The following is a 22,389-nucleotide window of genomic DNA, read 5'->3' as shown; positions in this document are numbered from 1 at the left end:
AGTCTAACAGATGACAGAAGGGCAGAAAAACAAGGTAAAAACGAGTTTAACAGTGGGCAGAAGGGCACAAAAAACGAGTCTAACAGGAGGCAGAAAGGCACAAAAACGAGTCTAACAGAGGGCAGAAGGGCACAAAAAACGAGTCTAACAGAGGACAGAAGGGCACAAAAACAAGGGAATAACAGAGGGCAGAAGGGCACCAAAAACGAGTCTAACAGAGGGCAGAAGGATGGAAAAACAAGGGAAAAATGAGTCTAACAGAGGGCAGAAGGGCACAAAAAACGAGTCTAACAGGGGGCAGAAGGATGGAAAAACAAGGGAAAAACGAGTCTAACAGAGAGAGGGCAGAAGTGCACAAAAACAAGGGAAAAACGAGTCTAACAGAGGGCAGAAGGGCACAAAAAACGAGTCTAACAGGGGGCAGAATGAATCCCGCCCTGCGTGTTTGTCCACGAAGATGCCACCTTTTTGTGCAATACCTCTACTAAACTGGAGTACTTTCTACTGTCTAATCCGTAAGTGTTCCCTCGTTGGCTAAAGGTATAGGGGCAGATTTACAATAACTGGCGCATCCCCAGGGATGCACCAGTTATTGTGCGCCGCCGCTCCGCCACCCATGGTGCGCCGCATTTACAATGCGGCGCACCATGTGGCAAAAACGGCACAGATGCGTCACGCATCTGTGCTGTAAAAGCAGCGCATTGCTGGAGCTGCGTCGCAAGCGCGACGCAGCTCCAGCAATGCTCTGGGGGGCCCTATCTCCCCAATGCTGCGTCAAGCCTTGCGCCTGCTTCAAGCAGGCGCAGGGTTTTGACGCAGCATTGGCCTAAAAGTGACTGATGAAATCTTGTAGATTTCACTTAGCCACTTTTAGGAGGCGTTCCTGCTCAGGAACGCTCTACCCTGCGCCGGAACGCCTCCTGATGGCGCAGGGCTTTACAACATGATGCATCTCTCAGATGCGTCACGTTGTTAACACCCAGCACCATGGCGCATCTTTTGTGCTGCCGCTGCGTCACAAATGTGATGCAACTGCGGCGCAAAAGAGGCGCAAGCGGCTTGTAAATCTGCCCCATAGTGCTTTTACTACACTGTAGCTGCGTAAAGGGCCAGAAGATGTGTCTCCAGTGACCATGTGTGCCTGTGCCTGTGTTACAGGCACACATGGTCACTAGAGACACATCTTCTGGCCCTTTACGCAGCTGCAGTGTAGTAAAAGCGCTATACATTTACCCAATGAGGGAGCACTTACTGGATTAGCCAGTAGAAAGTACTCCAGGGCAAATCGCAAAAAAATCCGCGATTTCACTGGAAAGTTCGCAAATTCGCAGATTTTTTTGAGATTTCGCAGGGAAATCCGCGAATTCGCGGAAAGCGAATTTGCAAATTTCGCCCATGCTTAGCCAGAACGTGAGGGGCCAAAAAAATCAAAAAAGGTAGTGACTGAAGGTTTTTTTGTCCTTTGGGGATGATAGATGAATACTCCCTTCCAAGAGTCAGTGGCTGAAATTGTGATTTTAAACACACACATCTCCACCCACTCTGATATTAAGGTATCAATCAGCTCCACCTGAAGGGTGCCAACTCTGCCCTTCTTATTACTATCAAGTAACAAATAGTGGTCTGGATGCATATGTTTTTAATGTGACAATTTTCAAAATGTATTAAACACACCTGTATAGTGACTTTCTGGTCTTTTATTTGATAGCCTTTTTTGTGCAAGTGTCCATTTTTCATCAGGCAGCATGGGCCGAATTTATACATACAATGTGATAATACAGGAGTATTTCTTAAACGTCAACATCACAGACATATGCATTGCACATAGGTATGCTATTGCTTGTAGGAGAGATTTTAAAATGCACAAGTCCATGGCAAATGTTAACAGACAAGTCAAAAGGTAACAGGTAAAAGTGCAGCTTACTGCTGATTCTATCCACAACAGTGTTGATGTTGTTCATCATCAAGCAGCACCGGCAGGACTTGGAAGAATGGGTTCATGGTTTAAAAGGAAGTGGGAAAGTGAGAAAAGGGGAGTTTCTGCCTTGTATACCTTTCAATCTGCCAACTCAGGTGTGGAGGTTTTACCTCCACAGTCATGTCGGCGGGAAGGCACATCGGGATTAGCCTGGCAATCAAACTGGCGGTCCTCCCTCCAACAGCCGATTTTGACTATTGCGCTGTCAACATGGGTGAAAATACCTCACAGAGTTGGTGGCACTCTGATGGTCTTTCGTCTGTTGAACTGCCAGCATCTAAATAGAGCAGGTGGACTGCCTAATAGGTGGCCTGAGAAACCGTTGAAAAATCGGCAGGGGAACCAGGTCTGCAAAGATCTAAATAATGCCCTAAGATGTGCTTTCAAACTGACAGCTTTAAGAATTTAGGTATCCATACCACACTAGGTAAGGAGTGCTGTTAGAAGCTTGATATGACTCTCCTTTTGAGGGGGCTAAATGGGGACATGCAGTCTTGGAATGGATTACTGATTGCAATTCTAGTTAGAGTGGTTTATGTAAGAAGAGCTCTCTCTTAAAGTTCTTTATATATTCTTCAAAATAACCTCTGTGATTCCTTGGTGCTTTTCCATCAAGTCCAGGCATGCTCTCATAGGTTTGTATGGGTGGGTAAACTGCCTTGAATCACATTTGTCAAATGCACTCAATCTGGTTATGAAGGGAGAATTGGAATTGCAGACATGTGCCTCTAGAACTGGGCATCCCAAATGATAAATAATTGGGGATAGGGCTCAGACCTCGCCCAGACCTCCTGAGATTTCCCTAATGGTTCCCCAATTCCCCCTACTCTCCCTCCAAGGCCAAAGTAGTAATGACCTTAGGGCGTGAGGCCCTCCTCTGGATAGGCTAAAATAATAAACCCACACAGAAAACACCACTTTGGCAAGGAACATGACTTTCCGTTTAGACAAATGTGTAGGTTTAGAGCTTGGGATAATATAGGAATCTTGAAATTCAAGAACACATTGGAAGGAGATCGTAGTACAATGCAAGAATTTGAGCTGGACAGTCCCTAATTCTACAGCTATTTACTTTACACCATGAAGAGTGCCATGCACCTTTGGTGGCTCTTCCTTAATTTAACCCACTTGAAGCCACGTTGGCTGCTGACCAACGAGGTAGAGGGAGGGATTTGACAAATATACCATTCCATAATGTTAGGAGCCCCAGATGATTGTTTATGGAATTGAAAGCTCAATGGGAGAGTGACCCAAGTCCTCAAAAGGAGGAAGGCTGGAGGGATGCTAGGGTACCCCCCCCCACCCCCCACACCAACTCCCAGACAGTGCTATATCAGCTAAGCTCTGCTTACTTTACCTCAGTTATTAAAACGAGATTACAGAGGGGCTCTGCAAGAAGGTTAGAGCCACCTGCAGTGTCTGAGAAGCTGCCCCGACACAAGGCTTCCTTGGTATGGTCTGGAGCTCCTGTGTAATCCAGGAATATTGGTGCAACATTCTCCCAACGTAATTCAAGGTGTTAAAATGACCCATTAAACATTTGTTTAAGAGAAGACTCTTGGGGTAATGGAAGATCTGGGGTGAGCCCTGAGGGAATAGGGTTTTGGTTGGCATATGGAGTCAACTCGCTGAAAAAAGACGTCTCTACTGACTATTAGAAGCAGCCCCACCGCTGTAAGAAGGGCTCTGAGATATGAATAAATGTGCACAAGTTGAATAACCAGCATACCATGCCCACGGATGCCCTCGTAAGCATAAGAAAATGTTTTTTGCTGTGGCGAGAGTATTTTCGTATTTCCATATCTGAGGTTTCTACAAAAGGTCTTGAACTTGATGTGTCAAGAAATGTATTGTCCATCAATTTTTTAAAGAATCTGCTGTTTCAGCTTCACTTCCCCCTATGAATGGTAGATGGTTTCAAGAAATGTCCTAAACTTACCTTTCTACGGCTATAATCTCTACATATACTTATTATGTATATGTGCTTGTCGTGTGTTTAACTTTTGTTGTGTTTAATTATATTTCTCCTGAACTGAATTATTTATTTTCCTTGCTCTTGAAAGACCACTCTTTAGTTAAGCGCCCTGTCAATTAACTGGTCTTATCCTTGGTATATACAATTACCAAGCAATACAAACGAATAAACTAGAGCATGTGTGAAAGTTTGAGGTCAGTCTTTCCTCGTAGAAAGTTTTGTTACAGCGTTTCTCTTAACATAAAGCACACGCTTACCGTTGGGTTTCTTGGTGCTGAAATAATAATTGCTTATTGCTACTCAGCCCAATAGTACTCATTTTTATCAACCCTTGAAGGATGATAGGCTGAGTTGATTCAGGAAGATAAAAACCTGACAACTTGAGTAGAAATTCAGATTCTTGGAGTGGAAACAATACTCCTATGATCCACCAAACCCTCTTTCTCCCACCAAGACAGGGGGCACTGCCATAGCACCACCTCTGGTTTCCCATTTTTGACGTACGTAGGGTGATTGTCTAAGCCAGTGTACGTTCACTTAAACCAGTAAATATGTTGGTATATATGCAGATGATTCGAATGCATCAAATATGGAGGTAGAATCTCAAAAAGATATACTCACATCTTCTTTTGGTTTGACTAAATATTCTTCCACAGAGGGGAGATTGTATTCGAGGACAGGAATGGCCTAGATAAGTTGGGAACACCAACTGATGCACTTGTTTATATGTATCTATTGTGGATTGGGATCAAAGATGCCTCTTTCTTTTTAGGGTGGGCAACTAATGGACCAGCCTTGAGATATGAAAGAAAAAAATGAAATGTGGAAAGTGAAAAAATCAATGTGGCAAGTAGTCCAAGGCGCATATGTGACTCTACATATTCTCCAAGGACATACAGCTATACGCCCTCCAGTAGCCTGCCTGCTATACATAATTTACTCAGTGCTAAAGAAGGGTGGAGGAGTAAGTCACAAGCATCAACCCAGGGCTCCTTTACGCCCCATCAGAACTGCGTTGAATGTTGCATCAATCAACCATTAGCTCCATCTTCCACCTTCCACCTGTAGCTGATACTTGGGTTAGATGGATGGGTGCATTGCTGCACACAGATACATGTACATGATTTTACTAACCATCATTCTACGTGGCGCCTACTTGCTAACTGTCCTGGCTTTTACTTTGTACCTGATATATTTATAGATCATAGTTTAGTCTTATACAGGTTAGTATTATTTGAAAAAAAGATGCACACCAGGATTAGGAAGTATTATATTATGTCCTGATGTTCTGGTTTGATACTTCCCTTGGCCCTAGATGCAGTAAATGGATGTAAAATGGCTGACCCATCCCTGAATATCTAGCATTTGGAATGCAATGTGTGATAGACAGGGTCGAAGTGGGACAAAAATAGTGCTGGACACCAAAGTAAAAGTGGCCCTAATAGTGAATCAGATGGCTAAGAAAGTGGTACACATTTGCAAACCAGGACTGTTTAGGTGTTTTGCAAGGTATGGAAGACTGTATACCTTTGTGCATGTTACATGCACAAACAAAATCAGAGCAAACAACAGTAACAACAGGTGCACAAAACCATAAAACAGGCCCATAAACAGATAAAAAACAGCCTATATGCTGCCCATACTCTGATCTGTCAGACCAGCTCTTTGGGCACTGCCAAATTTCCTTACAGGCCAGTCCAACCTTGGTGACGGGTTAGCTTGTAGTGTTACAATTTGCATTACATAGCCATATCCAGGGTTATAGCTCAGTCAAAGATATTCAGGGGGGTTCAATCTAAAATTTCCCAACTAAACAAGCAGTGGGCCGCCGGGTAAGATGGACTGTTCACATGAGGAGTAGGGTCAGTTGCATTAGATTGGCCTCTGGTGCTGGTTTGGAGATTGGCGGGCATGGTCCTACATTGCCAAACTCAAGGTGAACCTAATGGATTTTGATCCGAGCAAAGTGCACGTTTTATGGTGAAAGAGTAAAATTTGCTTTGTAGGTTTAAACCTCCTCTGATAACCCAACATTATGGGCCATCGGTGGCAAGAAATCCGACTGTCTGCCCTATTTAGTGAGTTAGGAGATGGTCAAAAATGTTTTTTTTTAAATGACCCCCATACCATGTGGGGGTCATTTGTTTTTTATTTCTGAAAAATACACTCTTGCTGTGCGGTAGAGCCAAACATCAAACCTTTTTTATATGATGGTGGTTCCTGCCAACAAGGGCGTAGAGAAGCAACAGCTTAAGAGGGGATGCTTGGGGCAGATTCAATTATTTTATGGCCCTTCTTAACTTTGATCTCTGGCTCGAGGTCCATTTCAAGACAGCAGTGAAAACATTTAAACACTGGAAGAATTAAAAGCTGGGGTATAGAGGAGGCAAATACGCTAAACAAGGTGACAGAAAGGAAGATAGGTTTCTTAAAATGGTTAAATAAAAATAAGTTAGAGGCCAATGCAATGAGGCGGTGTGAAGGAAAGAAGAATGCAAATAAGGAAAGAAAGTTAAAAGGAAGCAGGATGGGCCATATGTACAAAAGAAAAATAGAAGAAGGATGGAAAGAGTGTTAAAATTGATGAATGCGATGCCAATGTACACCATGATATATGTATGCACATCAGCGGCAATACCAATAAATGCAATGTTAATGTACGTCACAAAGTATGCATGCATAACAATGTCAATACCAGGAAAAGCAATGTCAATGTACGCTATGACAACTGTTCGCATAATAATGAGAATGTCGATCAATATGATATGTGACCGCCATGTTCTATTTACACCCAATAACAAACTTGTATCGTTGCTGTCGAATTTACCCAAGATGACCTCTCCATCAACTCCGAGTCAGAGATACATGGTCAGACAAGCCCTGCGACCCAAATCCAGGCATACGGATTGATAGGTCACAGGTAAGGCTACACTCAGCCTGAAGACAAACATGCAACCAAGAAAAACGCTGATCAATCCCACAGATATGCAACTACATCATAAACATGCCCGAGGAAATTGGTCCTAATAAAACACATTTGGCCAAAGGCACATGTTCCCAAAATAACACAAAGTTAGATACCACATGTAATTAGGAACACTCAGCCAATCAGGACACAGCATGCATACCACACATAGTGTTCACGCATTCCCCATGCAGGACATCTGGATAAAAGTTCACTGGCCAACACTAACTCTCCCGGAGGTCGAGAACCACCTATGTTTCCCTTATCAGATAGTTCTATTTATGATTTATAACTAGGCCTGGACTCACATGCTCTCTAAAAAGGTTAAATCGTTGTATTATACCTCACAAACTGCATATATGATCGGACAAAATGTCTGTACATTGAGACTGTCTTCAGACGTGACTCTGTTGATGCTCTCCCAGCCGCTGCATTTAATTTAACCACCTTATTCCAGTTTTGCCAACTGCCTCTTACCCTTTCATTTTTTCAAGGTAAAGTGATATAAGTAACAAGGGAATAAAGGAAGGGGGAAGAATGAAGCTTGGAAATGAAGGAAAGTAAAATAATAGAATGAAATAATGAAAAGCAGAAATGAGACAGATGGAAGGGTGATAAAAGGAAAGAAAAGAAAAATAATTAACAAATGAAAGGAATACAATAAGAAAGAATGTTTGAAAGAGGTGCAAAGTAAGGACAGAAGGATGATAAGAAGAAAAGAAGGAACAATAAAAGAATGGGAAGAAGGAAAGACGGAAATCAGAAATGAAAATTAAAACGAAATATAAAGGACAAAAATCTAGAAAGTGGGACATATGAAGTGATAGAGAAATGGACAGAAGAAAAGAAATACGAACAAAGAAATGAGAGGACAATGGGACTGGAAGAAAGAAAGAACTAGAAATAGGAAAATATGATGGAGAGAAAAAGGAAAGAATGAAAGAAAGAAGTCAATACTGGAAAATGTGCAGTTTTTGATCAAATTTTTTCAGAATACGGCTGTAAAATACATAATTTTTAATTATTTTCCTTAGGAGAATAATTCCTACGAAGGGCCTGATTCCGATGTCAGATGGACTGGAGTCTGTCCTACATCAGTTTGGAACCGAACCACCTCCTGTTGTAGGTTCCAGCCCAGAAGTCGCAATCCTATACTTTGCAATGGGAGCATACATTACGAATTGATCTGTCAGGGAATCCCTGGGAATACGACCCCAGACCTATCAAACCAAAACAATTCAAATCATGAGGATTTATTAAGCGCAGCACATCACCCAAAAGTCTCATGGTACTTTACGGAGGCTCAAAAGCTTGGTTAGGCATAAGCTGGCCTAAGAATCGAACAACCAGGATTTTAGTTCCCTACGGAAACAATTGTGATCTGAGATGAAACGTAGGTGTAAAGATAATTTGTTCCAGAGGGCAGATGCGATAAAAGAGTAAGATCTCCCCCCCATTCTAGTGGTATGAATTTTTATGGGTGTTAAAAGAGATTTACTGCTGAGTCTTAACGTCCCGCAGGGAAAGTTCCAGGTGAATTTTTTCCTCCAGTATCCGGGGCCTTTGCCATGTAGACTCTTATGGATTTGAATTTGAATTTGAATTTTTTGCAATTTATAAAGCGCACATTCACTGAGCAGTTTCTTGGCGCTAAGGGCTAAGCAGAGGATTTTAAAATGGGTCCGCTTCCTGACAGGAAGCCAATGAAGGAGCCTTAGACTAGGAACTGAAGGAGTTCTTGAAGGGAGATTCAGCACCAGTCTAGCAGCAGTATTCTGTAGTACCTGTAGTTGGGTAAGAAGATCTTCATTTATTGAAGACAACAGAGAATTTCCGTAGTCCATACGGTTTATAATCATGGCCTGGACTAGTGGCTTCCTCGCTTTTATAGGGAGCCATTTAAAAACTTTACGTACATTTCGCATAATGCTAAAACAGGAGCCCATTAGGTGACTGACTTGATCTTTCATAAACAGTTTATTGCCTATTTGGATACCTAGGTTCCGGACTGATTGTTTTGGCACTGGACAGAGTCCCAGGGATTAAAGCCACCACTCATTTGACCAGTGTTCATGAGCTTTACCCAAAACGACTATTTTTCTCTGTTTAATTGTAGATGGTTTGAATTCATCCATCTATCAATGTGGATCATGCAGTTTTGAAAACGTAACTTTGTGTCAACTGGATCTGGGCCTAAGGTGATCAGAATCTGAGTGTCATTGGCGTATGATACTACTTTAAAGCTGTAAGATCGGATCACCTTGGCCAGAGGGGTTATGTAAGGATTGAAACGTGTTGGGCTCAATATAGAGCCCTGCGGCACTCCCATCCTTACTGGCCTGTTGTTGGAAACAATGTCATCAATCTGGATAGCTGTGACTCGATCTTTTAGATAGCTCCTCAGCCATTTAAGGGCTTTCCCACGGATACCGATCTCCCCAAGTCTTAGATCTAAAATACTGTGGGAGATGGTTTTAAAGGCCGGGGATAGATCAAGCAGGACGAGAATAGATGATTGACCTCTGTCAAATAGTCTAATATTGTCAGTAACTTCGACCAATGCAGTTTCGGTACTGTGAGCAGCCCTAAAACCTGACTGGGACGAATCCAGAAGACCATGGCTTTCCAGTTGAGTGACAAGCTGCCCGATGACCAGTATATGGGAGGAGCGAGATGGGGCAATAGTTTACTGGGAGATTGGGATCTGTGGTGGATTTTTTAAGTATGGGCTGTACTCTGGCGGCTTTCCATATGTTAGGAACAACTGCCTGTGATAATGAGCAATTAAATTGGTCAGCAAGATGGTCCACAAATACAGGTGCAATGGTTAGGAGAAACCGTGGTGGTATGGGATCTACCGGTAAGCCTGATTTAATTTTTTCCATTGCACCTAACACATCTTCCAACTTACATTGGGAAAAATCTTCATGCAAGTAGGATAACTTTGCATGATGTTACTATTCAACTTGGAGTGGGAAGGAGTCATGAATTGCATTGATTTTGTCGTGAAAGTATTTAGAAAAAGAATCCACCCAGTTTTGTGAGACAGGTACGGATGTCTGTACTGGAGGTGATGTAAACTCTTTTAAGATGTTGTAAAGCTCCTTGTTGGAATTGGCAGCTTTTTCTATTTCGTTTAAGAGAAATGTTTTTTTTGCTAGTTTAATATTCTCCAAATAGCTGCGGTGAATACTTCTATATCTTTCCCGGACCAACTGACATTTGTTCTTTCTCCATTTCCGTTCCGCTGTCCTACAGGAGAACTTTATTTCCTTCAGTTGTTCCATAAACCAGGGAGCAGTTCTAGGTTCAATTTAGTTTTCGTGAGGGGAGCTATTTTATTTAGTGTAGACATTATTTCCCCCTCAAGAGAGGTTGCAACCAAGTCTGCGTTGTCTGCTTGACATTTAGATGGAGGGGTAAAAAGGGTCGAAAAGGAAGCAAGAGTCACTTTCCGCCATGATCTTCAACTTTAAATGTCACTTTTTAACTCACTTTTACTTTTATGGACTGGGATGGTAAATTTCAGTAGGTCGTGATCAGACCATAATAACGGGAGTGGAGGTTCCACCATAATATCTGAGGAGTTTGTGAATATTAAGTCAAGCGTATGACCTGCAGAATGGGTGGGGCTACTTACTAGTTGTGAGAGTTTAAGGGAACTCATATTTGTAAGAAGTTGATGGGTATCTGGATCTGATGGAATCTCTGCATGATATTTAAAATCTCCCATCAGGGGAAAAAAATCAGAGGCTAGCACATGTGGAGCAATATTCTCCAACAAGTTATATGAAAAGTCTTTTTTCAGACCTGGTGGTCTATATACCAGGGCTCCTCTCCAGGTAGCCTGGGAGAGATTATCAATTCTAAAAATACATATTTCTGATACTGACGCTTTGACACTCCTCCCTGTGCTGGACTGGGGTGGCCCCTTTAACTTCGCTTGGAACCAGCGGGAGGAGGAGTCAGGAGGAGTGAAGTTGACCCCTGCCCTCCTATCAGGGACTCCTGCTGAGCAGAAAGGAGAGGAACACATATGCAGAAGCGTGCAAGCCAGAGAGGAGTGGAGCCTACGAAGAGAGAAGACCAGAGAAGCAGTGGAATCCCTGGGAAGCTGAATGTCCTGAGTCCCAACCAGAGTAGCAGGGAAGCATACTAACGCCAGGAGGCCAACCAACCCACGCGTCGCCCCGCCACTCTCCAGGAGGAGTGTGACTGGAGCAGGTACCTCGCCGTCTACAGGGATTCTCTAATACACTGGGAGGGAATGGGTAGAGTTTCGAGGGTGGGGACCGCTTTCTCTTTTCAGTACACATGGTGGCGGTCCTTGGTGAGCCATCGCACTCCCCTTCCCTTAATAACAGAGGCCCAGAGTGCATTCCTCGGATCAGTAGTTTCTTGTTCTGTTTTACTATTTTGATGCATTGGGACGGTCCCGCTCGGAGAAAAGAAGACGGAACCCTCGTCAAGCACCAGCAAGCACTCCTGGAAAGCCCAAGAACAAAGAGAGCCTACAGCAGGAGCCTGTAGTTGTTGCTTTATTGTTGCCAATAAATTCGCATTAACACTTAAACATGTTGAACTACTCCTCGGTTTTGCCTCCACCATTAGCCCAGCCCCAGGGCCACATGACAAAAATTGGTGTCAGAAGTGGGATTGTTGCCGTCTGATACAAGATGGAGAATCTAATCACACAAATAAGAGAGGGACAGAGTAAACTCGAATGGGCTGTGGAGAAGAGCGCCAATCAAGCAAAGATGGACAGGGCTGTGTTTACCTCTGCTATACAGGCCCAGGCTGACAACCTTACCAAACTCGCTGAAGGGCAGACACAGTTAATATCTGCTGTGGGACAAGGGAGAGCAACCACTCTGCCTGGTACAGTGGTCCCCCTACAGAAGTATGTGCCAGGAGATGATCTGGTCTCCTTCTTTCTGAACTTTGAAAGTGCCCCCCGGACAGCGCGTGGCCTGCAGACCGAAGGCTGTTCTACTTAGCCCCCCTGCTTACAGGTGAGGCACAGGCAGCCTATCAGATGGCCAATAGGGACGGCACAGCTGCCTACGGCCATGTGAAACAGTTTGTTTTGGAGCGATTGGGCGTTAATGATGAGGCTCAACGCCTGAAGTTCCGACAAGAACGGGATGCACCCGGTGATAGCCCGAAAACATTGTTCTACAAATTAAAGGATGCCGCCGACCTTTGGTTGAAGCCCTTGGAGTCTACTCGCAAGGCCATGTGAAACAGTTTGTTTTGGAGTGATTGGGCGTTAATGATGAGGCTCACAGCCTGAAGTTCCGACGAGAACGGAATGCACCCGGTGACACCCCGAAAACATTGTTCTACAAGTTAAAGGATGCCTTTGACCGTTGGTTTAAGCCCTTGGAGTCTGCTCGCAAGGATATCATGGACAAGATCTACCTCGAATAATACCTTGAGGCAGTACCTTATGGGACACAAAGGTGGTTGCGCCAACATGCAGGTCTGACCCTGGAACATGCCATAGAGATGGCCACATCGTATTCCAGGGCACAGAACCAAGCGATGATAAAAGAACCCGAGAAGGGTCCAAAAGCACCACAACCTGTAAGGGCCGAGAAGAAGCCATCCATACCGTTATTTGAGCCCCCAAAACCAAGATACAGGAAACCAGATGTTCTCCCTTCATCTGAGCCCCAGTGTTATGACTCTGGCGAGTGGGAGCATATTGCCAGATTTTTCAGAAGGAAAAGGGAGAAGACAGAAGAAGTACCTATGGACGTGAGCTATGTGCCTCGGTTTATTCTCAGTGCTCAAGAGAGAGGACCAATCTTTTACGTAAGCCTAAATATGAATGGCCCAGCAGTAACCGCTCTTTTGAACTCGGGTTGTAGGCCTTCAGTAGTCAGAAAGGAGCTTATATCACCATCCTGCCTACTCCAGAGAAAGACGGTTAGCATAATGTGTGTACATGGTGATGTAAGGGACTATCCAGTAGCTAGGGTGAGACTTAAGACAGAGCTAGGGATAGAAGTCCTGACAGACTTAGGGGTCTTGCCTTGTCTTCCTGAGTCTTTAACAATAGGCATAGACAACCCTTGTTTTCCTACCCTTATGCTAGAAAACCTGACTAACACTCCCAAGATTGAAAAACCCCTGAACGTCCTACTGACCACAGAACCCTGAGCCATAGACACACACTTTAGGACAGCACAGTTAAACAACAACACTCTTAGGAATGCCTGGCAGAGCGCCAGGGAAACACAACACTCCCCACGATGGACATATCCCTGCTTCATTGAAAAGAATGGTCTTTTGCATAGGCTGGCCAAGGACGGTGAGGAACCCCAGTTGTTGGTGCCAATCGGGTTCAGAGACCAAGTCCTTTTCTTTGTCCATGCCCATCTCCTTGCGGGGCACTGCGGGGCAGAGAAAACAGCACAATCCATACTCCAGAGTTTCTTCTGGCCAGGGGTCCACTTTCAGGTATGGAAGTACTGTCAGGTGTGCCAGATATATCAGAAGAGAAACCTGTATGTCCCTCCAAACGTCCTGTTGAACCCCCTTCCCATTATTGGCAAACCGTTTGACAGAATTGGTATGGACCTCATAGGTCCCCTTCCTAAGTCCACCCGGGGTTATCAGTATATCCTTGTGATAGTGGACTAGCTACCAGATACCCAGAAACCCTTCGCTTGCATTCAGCCATGTCCACTACAATAGCCCAGAGACTGGCAGAAGTCTTCTCCAGAATGGGGTTCCCCGTGACATCATTACGGACCAAGGGACCCCCTTTGTATCGAGGTTGATGAAGCAGGTCCACAATGAATTAAACATACAACATATAAAGACATCAGTTTACCATACCCAGACGGACGGGCTTGTGAAGTGTTATAATGGCAACCTCAAGCTCACCCTAAAAAATATGTTAACCGGGGATGGGAGAAACTGGGACCAGCTGCTGCCATTGGCGTTGTTCGTACTCAGGAGTACAACACAAAGCAGTCTTGGGGTTTCCCCATTTAAGCTCCTCTTTGGTGGGAAACCCCGGACACTGTTAGAGATCACCAAAGAAAGCTGGGAAAAAGAAGGGGCCCAGGAAGCCCAGTCCTTGTGGGACTATGCTAATCAAATCAAATCCTGTCCCCATAAGCTGAGAACTCATGAATCGTTGGAAAGGGCCCAGGGAAAACAAAAAACGTTCTACGACAAAGGAAAAAAATGGAGGGAACCAGGCATAGGGGATTGGGCTCTGGTTCTACTTCAATCCTCCACTCACAAGTTGAAAAAGGAGTGGCAAGGTCCCTTCCAGGTGCTAAGGAAGATAGGGAAAAAAACATAAATCCTAGGTCTTTCCTCAGGTAAAACCCAAATGTACCATATCAATCTCTTAAAAAAATGGCTAGGTCCTCCACCTAAATAACCCAGTGTATTTCCACCTTGGAAAAAACGTCTCACACTTTCCTTCAGACAGATGCATCGGGGTGGGTATTGGAGCTGTGCTTTCCCAGGTGGACAACGAAGGGGGCTGAATGGCCTGTACTCTATATGAGCAGAAAGCTGTTCCCTAGGGAGAAGGCCTATCCAACGATAGAGAAGGAGTGTCTGGCAGTGAAGTGGGGAATCGAAACATTATGGTACTATCTTGAGGGTAGGCCCTTTGTCTTGTATACGGACCATACCCCATTGACCTGGCTTCATAGGAATAAGGGCTGCAACGACTGAGTGCTCTGTTGGTTTATGGCCTTGCAGCCCTTCTAATTCCAGATCCGGCACCGTATAGGCCCGGAGCAGGGAAATGCTGACTTTCTCTCCCATTATCCTCTTTCCCCTGATCGGGGAAACCATGAGGGGGATGTGTTGGGGAATCCCTTTGGAGTGTGACCCCCAGACCCGTCATGACACTGACGCTTTGACACTCCTTCCTGTGCAGGACTGGGGTGGCCCCTTTACCTCCGCTTGGAACCAGCGGGAGGAGTTCAAGTTCAAGATCAAGTTCAGGAATTTGTATAGCGCACTACTCACCCAGAGGGTCTCAAGGCGCTTCAGGGAGGGTGGGTGCATTACTTATCGAATAGCCAGGTTTTTAGATGCTTTCTGAAGGAGAGGTGATTCTGTGTAAGGCGGAGGTGAGTGGGGAGAGAATTCCAGGTTTTGGCCGCTAAGTAGGAGAAGGATCTTCCTCCCATGGTGGATCTGTGGATGCGCGGAATTGCGGCGAGGGCTTGATTGGATGATCGTAGTTGGTGGGTGGGTGTGTAGAAGGACAGTCGTGCGTTGAGGCATTCGGGTCCTAGGTCGTAGAGGGCCTTGTGTATGTGGGTGAGGAGACGGAACGTTATTCTCTTGTTGACGGGGAGCCAGTGGAGTTCCTTCAGGTGACCGGAAATGTGAGCTTGATGGGGGATGACCAGTATGAGTCTGGCTGAGGCGTTTTGGATGCGTTGTAGTTTTTTCTGTAGTTTGGCTGTGGTTCCGGCGTAAAGGGTATTTCCATAATCCAGTCGGTTAGTGACCAGTGCGTGGGTGACTGTCTTTCTTGTTTCGGTGGGGATCCAACGGAAGATTTTTTTGAGCATGCGTAGGATGTTGAAGCATGAAGATGAGACTGCGTTGACTTGTCTGGTCATCGAGAGGGAGGAGCCTAGGATGAAGCCCAGGTTACGTGCGTGATCTGTAGGTATGGGTGCTGTACCCAGGGCCGGTGGCCACCATGAGTCGTCCCAGGCATAGGGGGATGATCCTAAGATGAAGACTTCCGTTTTGTCCGAGTTTAGTTTTAAACGGCTGTTCTTCATCCATTCGGCTACTTCTTTCATTCCTTCGTGTAGATTGGTTATGGCGGTGTTTGGGTCTTTGGTGAGGGAGAGGATCAGCTGGGTGTCGTCTGCGTAGGAGATCATGTTGAGGTTGTGTTGTCGCGCGATGGATGCGAGGGGAGTCAGGAGTAGTGAAATCGACCCCTGTCCTCCTATCAGGGACTCCTGCCGAGCGAAAAGAGAAGGAACGCACATGTAAAAGTGCGCAAGCCAGTTAGGAGTGAAGTGGAACCTAAGAAGAGAGAAGACCAGAGGAGCAACGGAATCCCCGGAAAGCTGAAGGTCCTAAGTCCCAACTAGAGAAACAGGGAATCGGACCAACACCAGGAGGCCAACAACCCCACACGTTGCCCTGCCACTCTCCAGGAGGAGTGTGGCTGGAGCAGATATGTTGCTGCCTACAGGGGTCTCTAAATCACGGGGAGGAAACGGGTAGAGTTTCGAGGGTGAGCATCGCTTTCTCTTTTCGGTACACATGGTGGCAGTCCTCGGTGAGCCCTCGCACTCCCCTTCCCTTATTAATAGCGGCCCAGAGTGCCTTCCACTGTTTAGTTGTTTCTTGTTTTGTGTTTCTCTTTTGATGCCTCGGGACGGTCCCGCTCAGAGCAAAGAAGACGGAACCCTCGTCAAGCACCAGCAAGCCCTCCAGGAAAAACCCAAGAACAAAGAGACTTTCCCGTACAGCAGGAGCCTGTAGTTGTTGCTTTATTTTTGCCAATAAATTTGTGTTAACACTTAAACATCTTGACCTACTCCTCGTTTTTGCCTCCACCGTTAACCCAGCCCCAGGGCCACGTGACAGGAATGCATGCTCTCATTGCAAAGAGCAGAGGTGCACTTTATCCCTGCACCCCGTGGCAGGCACCTAAAGGTGATTGCCAGTTGTTAGACTATTTACAAGCATTGGTCCAATCACCTTTGGGTGTTTGATTCCCAGTAGTATGGGCTGGAAACATGCATGAGACTGTTTTTCTCCAAAAATTAGTACATTTGTATCCATTCAAGGCATTCATATATGGGTAGAGATGTCCTACTTTTTATGTAAAACATTCACTATATGTATATATATATGAGCAAGGCCCCAGGGAGGGGCTCAAATGCGTCATGGTGACCACAAACACTGAATAAAACTTCAACCACCTAACTGTGGTCCGTATCTGTTATTGAAACATATGCAGGATTGCACAGGAAAAGCGGAATACCTTGATATATATATATATTACCTACTGGCGGTCGCCAGTAGGTATATATAGTTAGGATTTTTTCTCTATGGGACTTTTGAAAATTCTATGTCTAATAACTTTGGCTTTTGTGGACGGAATCGGCTGAAATTTTCAGGAAAATGGCACATTTTGTTTCTGAGCAGCCCCTGAAAATTTGGGGGTGTTTCGTCAAGGGGGGGCCGAGAAAAAAGGGGGGTCCCAAAACGCGTTTTTCCCATTCATTTTTCCATAGGGCGTTTGGCCTCACTTTTAGCTCGAACGGCTGAATGGATTTGCACGAAACTTGGCAAAATTGTAGGGACTGTTAGCCCGATGTGCCTTTGCTGGGTCTCAATATATGTGCTCCAGTGGATTTTGAGAAATAAATGTTTTAAAAAACAGATATATCTGTGACAGCGTCCCGGGTAGCGCTCCGGTTTGCGTACTTTTCGCGTTACGGAACTTTGCGAAGCGAAGCTGATTGGCTCTCCGGTGTCTGTCAACATTCTAAACAGTCCGGAACGGCCGCCATCTTGTCTCTTGGTAGGATCGAGAGACAAGAGGAGGAGAAAAACGAAGGGGGAATTTAATGAAAGTGGGCAAGGTAGACCCCTCTTGACCCCCTAGGAATGATGTTGGGGTTATTAAAGGGTCCCGTGGGGCAAATAAAAAAAATTTGATTTTTCGCGGTAGAAGCCCTTCCCGGTTCGCGAACCGGGTCGCGAAACCGGAATTCGCCATTTTGTGTTTCGTTTTAATTAAATTACAAGATGGAGGAAAAACAATGTGAGAAATGGGTATAAGGGGGTACGGGAGACGTATCCTGACCCCCTATGTTTTCTGAGGGTGGCTGAGGATGCTCATATATGTTGATACATGTCTTCCAGCGGCTGCGCGTGAGCGTTTTTTTTTTGCTGCGTGACGTCTGTTAACGTTCGATTCGAAGGAAATCAGGAAGTGTTGACCGCCATTTTGTCACTGCAAGTAAATATATTGTTAAAAATAATTGTTATAAATTAATCCGTATTGATAATAGTTAGGATTTTTTCTCTATGGGACTTTTGAAAATTCTATGTCTAATAACTTTGGCGTTTGTGGACGGAATCGGCTGAAATTTTCAGGAAAATGGCATATTTTGTCTCTGAACAGCCCATGAAAATTTGGGGGTGTTTCGTCAAGGGGGGGCCGAGAAAAAAGGGGGGTCCCAAAACGCGTTTTTCCCATTCATTTTTCCATAGGGCCTTTGGCCTCACTTTTAGCTCGAACGGCTGAATGGATTTGCACGAAACTTGGCAAAATTGTAGGGACTGTTAGCCCGATGTGCCTTTGCTGGGTCTCAATATATGTGCTCCAGTGGATTTTGAGAAATTAACGTTTTAAAAAACAGATATATCTGTTACAGCGTCCCGGGTAGCGCTCCGGTTCGCGTACTTTTCGCGTTACGGAACTTTGCGAAGCGAAGCTGATTGGCTCTCCGGTGTCTGTCAACATTCTAAACAGTCCGGAACGGCCGCCATCTTGTCTCTCGGTAGGATCGAGAGTCAAGAGGAGGAGAAAAACGAAGGGGGAATTTAATTCAAGGGGGCAAGGTAGACCCCTCTTGACCCCCTAGGAATGATGTTGGGGTTATTAAAGGGTCCCATGGGGCAAATAAAAAACAATTGATTTTTCGCAGTAGAAGCGCTTCCCGGTTCGCGAACCGGGTCGCGAAACGGGAATTCGCCATTTTGTGTTTCGTTTTAATTAAATTGCAAGATGGAGGAAAAACAATGTGAGAAATGGGTATAAGGGGGTACGGGAGACGTATCCTGACCCCCTATGTTTTCTGAGGGTGGCTGAGGATGCTCATATATGTTGATACATGTCTTCCAGCGGCTGCGCGTGAGCGTTTTTTTTTTTTTGCTGTGTGACGTCTGTTAACGTTCGATTCGAAGGAAATCGTGTTGACCGCCATTTTGTCACTGCGAGTAAATATATTGTTAAAAATAATTGTTATAAATTAATCCGTATTGATAAACATTGTCTGCGCCATCTTGCCTTTTTTCCAATGCCACACTTTTGTCGTGCACGGCAGCTATTTTAGATGCCTTGACCAGACCCACTCTCTGCACGCCGCTGATCCTCAGCATGGCTCCCCACCCTCGCAAGCATCTCCCCCACGCACTGGTCACCCCCGCTCTCTCTCTCATGCATGGGCCACAAACCTCCCCCCATCTGCGCTGCTCTTCCCTGAGAATCACACCCTGTGCCCGCCCGACACCTCCCTTTCACCCTATTCACTACCGCACCCTCTGACACTCCTCTTCCTCTGTGTCTGATTTTCCAGGCTGGTCCCAGGCTATCACCTAGCCCTGCGGATGTAGTTTATGGCCCCAACTGTAAAGAATCACCCCTCTTCAAAGGAGTTACAGTAGATCAAGGCCCCCACCCCATGAGATCCGTCACACCACACGCGTACCTACTATCTGATAACCATCCTGTATTGTGATTGGGGAGGGGATTCTCACTGTAAGGGTGTGTGGGACCGAGCCTGAAGCGGAAGATTCCAGGGATGCCTTTTTGTACATCAAAGTCTTCACAATTATGTGTCACATTAAAAATATATAGCACTCCAACAAAGTAGTAGGATTATAACACTTTAATAACTTATAAATATATACAACGCTCCAACAAAGTAAACACGTTAAAAAAAAATTTTTTAAACAACTATTTACATGGCAGCCTGCTGCAACATCCATCTCAAAGCAACAATGGGCTGCTTTGGTCTGTCTTTTAGTCGGCAAAATCCGTCGGCCTGTGAGGTGGCGTCAGTAGCGGTCCGTTGTGCGAATAGGCCGAAGGCAGCACAACGCGACGAGATCCGGACGGCACCCAGGTGGTGTCCAGTAAGTTGCCGCACTGGTCTGGCCATCCTACAATGCTGCGCCGAAAAACGGCGTGGGGCGCCCCAGGGGGGGGAGGCAGCGCGAATGGGCCTCCCCCGCCTCCCCAGGTGGAGGCTCCTCTGCTGCAGTGGGGCGCCCTTTAGCGTTTCAGTCGCCATTCAGCTGTTTAGCGCCCGCTTTTGCGGCACTGTGCCTCATCCGCCATTCAGCTGAGTTGCGCCCACTCTTGCGGTGCAGCGATAGGTGGCTGCCACAGGACTCTCAAAATGGCGGCCGGCTCTTCGGATTTGGGCCTGGTCCACTAAAATGGCCCTGGGACACATTTGAACTCGGACATTTGCCTGCTAGGGCTTGGGCCCCATTCTCGAAAGCTTCCCCTCAGCCTTGAAGATTCTACAAAAGTCATCGGGCGCCCGACTCTCGCAGGCTTCCGGTGGGGAGCGGCTGCCATGATTGCTTGCGGATTGGCCACGACGCAGCTACGAGATGGTGGTGCTCTCATGCTGACGCCAGCTTCAGTCTGAAACATCCAGAAACACTGTAGACTACCAATTCGATGACTTCCGGTGGAGCCCGAACGTGACCCGGTAGGGAAGAACTTGCCCTCCCCTCTTTTGACTGATGGTTCTTGTTGCCTGTCCCCTCTGTTGTCATCTAACGGAACCTTTTTGGACTGCCGAGTGAGAAAAAAAAAGGTGGGGCTTTCATCATTTGGGAAAAAAAATGTTTCAATCCAATGAAAAGTGTTATTTTTAGGTCATATGATCAAGCCTTCCATCATTAGGAAACCAAAAGTAAAATGAACCAATGAAAAGTTTTATAAACAAGTCACATGACCTGTTATGCGGCTTTGGGCTATAAAAAGCCTACAAAATCCGTTGGCCTGTGAGGCGGCGTCAGTAGCGGACTGATGTGCGAATAGGCCGAAGGCAGCACAACGCGCCGAGATCCGGATGGCACCGAGGTGGTGTCCAGCAAGTTGCACTGGTGTGGCCATCCTACAATGCTGCGCCGAAAGACGGCATGGGGTGCCCGGGGGTGGGGGAGGCGGCGCAAACGGGCCTCTCCCGCCTCCCCAGGTGGAGGCACCTCATCTGCAGTGGGCACCTCTTAGCGTTTCACTCGCCGTCCAGCTGAGTTTCGCCCGCTCTTGCGGCACAGTGCCTCACCCGCCATCCAGCTGAGTTCCGCCCGCTCTTGCGGCACAGTGCCTCACCCGCCATCCAGCTGAGTTGTACCTGCTCTTGCGGCTACAGTGTCTCGCCCACCATCCAGCTGAATTGCGTCCACTCTTGCGGTGCAGCGATAGGCGGCTGCAACAGGACTCTCAAAATGGCGGCCGGCACTTTGGATTTGGGCCTGGTCCACTAAAATGGCCCTGGGACACCTTGGAACTCAGACACTTGCCTGCTAGGGCATGGGCCCCATTCCCGAAAGCGTCCCCTCTTTTGACTGATTGTTCTTGTTGCCTATCTCTTCTGTTGTTATTTAACGGAACCTTTTTGGACTGCCGAAAGGGGTTCTGGTCCGACCGCTGGTTGGTGGAGACATTTTGACTATATCCTGGACCTGCCCGGCCTCGCCCAAAATACGCCGGTATAAATGGGACTCGTAACTCCTTGTTGTGTACTGGTTGCCCAACCTTGATATCACGAGATACGTATGCAGTTTTGAAGCACATGGCGGGCGGGGACGAGTACTGATTGAACATTTGGACATTCCTATTGATATTAAGTTCTGATGTGTTATTGATTACTGTACTATTGAAAGTTCGAATTAACGTCACCCATGGTACTTGCCCGCAAATGTATATCTAGATAATTTTATTGTAACTGGCCCTGTCGTACTTTAATTATAAAATGTACATCCACCGATTCCGCAACTGTTAGACACCTTAGTTCTTGCAACCTAATGGCCCGCCCGTTACGTTCTTCTACAGTGTAAATGTCCCCTCATCATATACGATTCCAGTTTGCTCCGTGGCCGGCCCACGTGGTTATAGGCCCGTATTTGTATACTGACATTTTCACAATAAAGGTTTTTAAAACAAAACATGGTAGTAGTACCTAGATTGGTAAAGTTTTGAATAATAGCCACTGTTTTCGAATCAGTAAAAGGCAAGTGAAATAAAGCAGCCCGATTACATGACGGTTAAAAGGTATAATACGCAGGAACGCAGTAAAGATAAATGGTCAAGGGCTGTTGTGTTTTCCACTTCTGCAACATAAAGTGATCGATAAGAATCCGATATTCATGCCTATCAGCGACTAAGACAGCAGGCCGAGCCTCTTTTGTTCAACGGCTCCCTCATGGGACAAAGAAACGCCCTTTTTCTCGAAATAGGAATATTTTACTTGCAGGACAGTTGTAAATTTCCCGGGAAAATACATTAGCCTGGAACATTGTTAGTGATAAACTGTAAATGCATCTGGGTGCTTTGCTATACAAGTCAGAGTGAGAAAAAAAAGGTGGGGCTTTCATCATTTGGGAAAAAAAATGTTCGAAAGCAATGAAAAGTGTTATTTTTAGGTCATATGACCAAGCCTTCCATCATTAGAAAAACAAAAGTAAAATGAACCAATGAAA

Source organism: Lissotriton vulgaris, chromosome 3_1 (assembly GCF_964263255.1).
Source record: "Lissotriton vulgaris chromosome 3_1, aLisVul1.2, whole genome shotgun sequence".
NCBI classification, from domain to species: domain Eukaryota; kingdom Metazoa; phylum Chordata; class Amphibia; order Caudata; family Salamandridae; genus Lissotriton; species Lissotriton vulgaris.
Note: the sequence above shows the minus strand (reverse complement) of the source record.